Source organism: Crinia signifera, chromosome 8 (assembly GCF_055691185.1).
Source record: "Crinia signifera chromosome 8, ASM5569118v1, whole genome shotgun sequence".
In the NCBI taxonomy this organism is placed as follows: domain Eukaryota; kingdom Metazoa; phylum Chordata; class Amphibia; order Anura; family Myobatrachidae; genus Crinia; species Crinia signifera.
The window spans coordinates 16874714-16880713 of NC_139224.1; the positions used below are offsets into that span (position 1 = coordinate 16874714).

The window sequence follows — 6000 nt, forward strand, 5'->3', positions numbered from 1 at the left end:
AAAGCTGGCATGGACACACTAAAGTCGCCCATACACTATGTGGATTGGGCCGAGTAATCAGGTGAAATCCGCCCAAATAGTATGTCTGTGACATCCGATCCGAGGTGCGGTCCCCAGTGAGCATTGGATCGGAGCCGGGAATCATGTAAGATTTCCTGGTTGGACCCTCTTCCGTCTTCCGGTGGCGGGGAAAGGGGTTCCTGTGCGATCCTGCTGCTCTGGAGGGTCCGAGGAGATAAGCCACATAGTGTGTGGTCACAGCGCAGCCTCGGAACCCTAAGCTGTCAGAGGTACCAGGCACAGAAGGTGGCATTTGGCTACTGTAGCCTATGGACTTCATAAACTCTACAGGGAAACGGCTCCTGCTGGGACTGGTCAGAAGTCCAGAGAGAAGAGAACAGACCTCCGAGCGCATGGCAGGGACAGCGGAGACAAGAAAGGACAATGATCGGGTGATAAATAGGCCCCTAGGGGATAACACTAATTTGTGGGGATGTTCCCCAATCTGAGAGCGCTTCCAATAGACACTGCAGCCCTGGGAGGGGAACGGACTGCAATCTCCATCTCCAAAAGGAAACGTTTCTTCATTATTATTAACCGTCAGACCAAAATGAATGTAAATACTGGCTGCTTTATTTTTACACTGCAATATAGATATCTATTTGAAGTACACCCCCCACCCAAATCTAACTCTCTCTGCACATGTTACATCAGCCCCACCTGCAGTGCACGTGGTTTTGTCCATTAGAGAGTGATTGTGTCTTTCCAAGTGAATCAGAATACAACCCCCCTCCATATCATATCTTATTACTCCTGTGATACAATCAGGGCCCCAGCTACTAATACAAGAGATGTGATGTAGTTATTGTTTTGTATTATTGTCCCAGTGATAATTACACGGTTTCATTATTCTGGTGAATGCTTCATAAATCATGTGTCGGCATGTAATAAGCTGCTTGCCGACACGCGCAGAAGGAGATTTTCCCCTGTAAAACACCAGGCTATAGGGATGCAGACTGCAGGAGTGATGATTGCAGCGTGTTACATAAAGGCGTGAGTCACTTCGGCATTAACCTGACAGTGGTTCCTGTCCCCGCTTAGTAATCTGCTTTATGTACAGTACACTCCTATAGCAGAGCATGCAACATTAGATGCACAATGTTCCCTGTGCAGAGCATTTCTGCAGAACACACAGTGCACACTCAGGTGAAGGACAGCGGAACGCACATTCCCAGAGTATAATATTCTGTAATATAAACTCTGATCCTGTCAGGGGGACAGATAACCACAGATAGAGAATCAGCGTTGTGATGTGTTCCACCCCAGAATCCTGATCCGTGGGATATTGTGTATAGTAGGAAGTGCATTACCCCAGTGCAATGTGGTGCTGGATAGTCTCTTACACATCGCGTGGTTCGTGCATGATGCGGAGGACGATGGCGCGATATACAACTGCTCACCATTCCTAAAATGCGTTCCGACATTCCCAGAGTCATCCCACTGGATATGCAGCATGCCCATCCGGACGGCCCAGAGAATGACCTGTGGGAGAACTGAGCGTTGTGGCCGATGTATCGTTCCAATCCAATCGTCTGATTAATACAGACCCAGGCTGAGCTGCTCATAACTAGAGACCAGTCAGTATGTCTGCTGCAACACACTGCTGCCAGTACCTGAGTCTGATGGAGTAGTAAATGATCAATCCCAGATCTTTCAGGTGGACAGACGGTGATGTTACATCAATACATTAATCTCACTGTACTGGAGAGACAGAGCGCTAAACTAGTATTTAAGTGCTGAAGAGGTAAATGTGGCGCAGGGGAGTGCGGCGCAGGTGAGTCCAGCGCATGAGAATGGCGCAGGTAAGTACGGTGCAGGAGAGTGTGGCGAAGGTGAGTGTGGTGCAGGTGAGAACAGAACATGGAGGGTGCGGTGCAGGAAAGAGGCACAGGGGAGTGTGGCGCAGGCGAGTACAGCACGGGAGTGTGGCGCAGGTGAGTACGGGACAAAAGGTGCGGTGCAGGAAAGTGGCACAGGTGACTACGGCACAGGGGAGTGTGGTGCAGGTAACTACGGCACAGGGGAGTGTAGCGCAGGTGACTACGGCACAGGGGAGTGTGGCGCAGGTGACTACGGCACGAAAGGTGTGGTGCAGGTGACTACTGCACGAGAGGTGTGGTGCAGGAAAGTGGCACAGCACAGGGAAGTGTGGCACAGGAGAGTGTGGTGCAGGTGAGTATGGCACAGGAAAGTGTGGCGCAGGTGAGTACGGCACAGGAGAGTGTGGCGCAGGTGAGTACGGCACAGGAGAGTGTGGCGCAGGTGAGTACGGCACAGGAGAGTGTGGCGCAGGTGAGTACGGCACAGGAGAGTGTGGCGCAGGTGAGTACGGCGCAGGTGAGTACGGCACAGGAGAGTGTGGCGCAGGTGAGTACGGCACAGGAGAGTGTGGCGCAGGTGAGTACGGCACAGGAGAGTGTGGCGCAGGTGAGTACGGCACAGGAGAGTGTGGCGCAGGTGAGTACGGCACAGGAGAGTGTGGCGCAGGAGAGTACGGCACAGGAGAGTGTGGCGGAGGAGAGTGTGGCGGAGGAGAGTACAGCACAGGAGAGTGTGGCGGAGGAGAGTACGGCACAGGAGAGTGTGGCGCAGGTGAGTACGGCACAGGAGAGTGTGGCGGAGGTGAGTACGGCACAGGAGAGTGTGGCGCAGGTGAGTGCGGCACAGGAGAGTGTGGCGGAGGAGAGTACAGCACAGGAGAGTGTGGCGCAGGTGAGTAGGGCACAGGAGAGTGTGGCGGAGGAGAGTACAGCACAGGAGAGTGTGGTGCAGGAGAGTACAGCACAGGAGAGTGTGGTGCAGGAGAGTACGGCACAGGAGAGTGTGGCGGAGGAGAGTACAGCACAGGAGAGTGTGGCGCAGGTGAGTAGGGCACAGGAGAGTGTGGCGGAGAAGAGTACAGCACAGGAGAGTGTGGTGCAGGAGAGTACAGCACAGGAGAGTGTGGTGCAGGAGAGTACGGCACAGGAGAGTACGGCACGAGAGGCGCGGTGCAGAAAAGTGGTAAAAGAGAGTGCAGCTCAGGAGAGTGAAGCAGGTGAGTATAGCGTAGGAAGGTGCGGCGCAGGTGAGTGCAGCGTCTGTCTATGGATGCCCAGATGTTACACGCAGGGGAACACCATGAATAACACTGCACATAGGATGTAGCTCATCTCCTACACCAACACTACACAGCGCAGAGGAGATTATTTTCCCAATACAAGGACAGGAGAAGTCTGCAGAAGTTATATATAGAATACATAGGAATTGCTCCGAGCTTTACAAGGCGCAGAGCGGGTTTGTGTAACAAATGCTGCGCAATTTCAGGGTTCACATCACAATGGGGGAAATTCATCGCACACTGCCAAAGCACAATAATCTCATGACACGGAGGAAAATCTCATAGACATCCCGCAGAGCAATCCTGCTAGCAGAGCAATTGCAGAGCGGACAGAACAATTTCATAACATGCAGAGGAATATGATGCCCGGAGCCCATGGCACTAAAGGGATTTGTATAAGCTTAAGAACTGCGCAGAACCCAACCACAGACACCCCATATAAATCTGTGCCAGTAACATAACCTACATACTTATTTGGGGGAAAAGGTCTCATTGCAGGGAACTTGCTGTACAGTTGCAGGGGGGGGGGGGGATTTGGCTGGATGTGCCCCCAGGTGACACCGCATGGTGGGGGGTGATCGGTGAACGTGGAGAAGGGGGTTAGAGGCAATTAGGCAGGCAGGAGCCAGCGCAGAGGTCTCCCCCAGGGGAGCAGACCTAATTCCTTCACAAATCTGTCTGCACACTCAGCGCTAGGTGACAAAAATCTCTGCCAAAATAGCATCGCGCATTGTACAGCCAGAAATACTCTGAGGATTAACCCAACAGTCCCTGGGCACGCAGAGCTGGGAACAGGGGCATGAGCTGGGGGTACAGGGCAATCATTTACTAATTCAGCAACCTATGACCCCAGGATCCTCTGCTTTGGCCATGAATTGGTTAATGGATGCTAAGGTTACATAAGAGGCTGCGGATCCTCCAGCTCACCCTGGCATAACAACCTGAAGTTTGGTAACGCGATGGTTAATGTTCTGGGATATTAATGCTAATGCAATGCTGTCTCCATCTCACTGGCGGCCTTATGTTGTATCCTTTATCCTATCCTATTATAGCTTCATCTTTCTATTTCCCCTTAGATTGTCAGCTCTGCAGATCAGTGACCCACCTGCATATCCCAATAAGGCACCAAGTTGCAGAGTACAGTGCCCCCCCTTTTTCTCTGCAGGTGTGCCACCCCCAGGTGCAGGATCCCCATGGTCTTACCTGAGTATTGTAGTACTTCTGCTGGCAGAACGTGTCCTCTCCTCGCACACAGCTGTCTCCGCTCGCAGAGAGATCAGGAGAACACTGCCTGCTCCATGTGCTCCTCACTTAAAGCCCCCTTGTGAAACTTGCAGCTTCAAACTGACATGTGGTCCCTCCCACACAGGAGGAGGGGGACAGGCACCTGATGACATCACAAGCACACTGCCAGCATCACCCATGCTTATTACTGCCAGGATGAGGGGCTTATTGTGTATCCACCTTTGCTGTGACGTGGAATCTCCCGGAATGTGGCAGATATACACGTCATACACTATAGGACTTGCTTATTATTGAAAAAGCAATTTAGGGAGATTGTAAAAGTAACAACTACTGGTGCTGTACGCTCGTGAGGGGTGGGAGTACCGTATCGAGTCATCGGAGACAAACCATCGATGGTGAACAACCACACCTGGGTAACACCATGCTGCACTGCAAGGGGCAGATGTAACATGTGCAGAGAGTTAGGTGTGGGAGGGTGTGTCCTAGCTCACAGCTACATTGCAGTTTGAGAATAGCCCCCTTACACTTGTCCAACTTATTGTTCAACAAATTGGACCTGATTGACTCGAGATTTATCCTATGTCCAGGAGGCTCAATCTCTTACAATCTCTTGGTTATACCCAATGGCATGGGATTGTGGATTGTGTCCTACATCAGGCACATCAGATTTGGTCAGATAAATTGACTCAATCCACCTGAATTGGGTCAAATCTCACAAGTGAAGGGGCCCAGCATGTGTGGGCTACATGCAGAAGCAGCCAGTAACTGAGCACCTAGGTAACACCATGCTGCACTGCAGGGGGCAGATGTAACATGTGCAGAGAGCTAGGTGTGGGAGGGGCATGTCCTAGGTCAGAGCTGCATTGCAGTGTGAGAATAAAGCTGTCCAGTATGTGTTGGCTACATGCAGAAGCAGACAGTAACTGAGCACCTGGGTAACACCATGCTGCGCTGCAGGAGGCAGATGTGACATGTGCAGAGAGCTAGGTGTGGGAAGAGTGTGTCCTAGCTTAGAGCTACATTGCAGTGTCAGAATAAGGGCAGCATTTATCAAGCAATATTTGCGGCTAAATTCCCGAAAACATCTGTTTTCAGGGTTAACCGCAAATATTTAGTATCCCCCAAATGTATTAAAGGGGAACCGCAGCAGGAATCTCCAATCTCTGCTGCGATCGCCCCTTCACCTCCGACGATCGCATCCCCCATAGGTTTCTATTGAGGATGCGAAGCTGCCCGATGTATCAACATCGGGCAGCCCGGCTTCGCACCCCTGGGATATCGCCATTCTGATATGGCGATAGCCCATAGTAGTCTATGGCTGCAGTGCGGTCAGTGCGTTCAGAGGGGTCGGTGGGGGTCGGAGCATTACCGCGCATGCGCTGACCCCCCAGAGTCCTGTCCCTGCGCCCTCAAATTGATACATCCAGGCGGTATGATACCGCAATGCGATGCCCGGCGATGTCATCACGCCGGCATCGCTATATAATGATAAATGTGCCCCTAAAGCTGCCCAGTCCGGTTCCAGTCCGACTTTGCCACACCACCTGTTCTAGTCCGATATTGCCTCACCATCGGTTCCAGTCCGATTTTGCCTC

At 52.0% G+C, this 6000-nt stretch overlaps 1 protein-coding gene across 1 annotated transcript in view; it reads right to left on the bottom strand.

Moving 5' to 3' along the window:
- CAMKV (CaM kinase like vesicle associated) overlaps nt 1-4520 on the bottom strand; it is a 104807-nt gene extending 100287 nt beyond the window's left edge. Inside the window, exon 1 of the mRNA XM_083155839.1 lies at nt 4364-4520. The gene's annotated coding sequence lies outside the window, so the exon portion shown is untranslated. The remainder of the gene's footprint in view (nt 1-4363) is intronic.
- Nucleotides 4521-6000: the final 1480 nt, after the last annotated feature.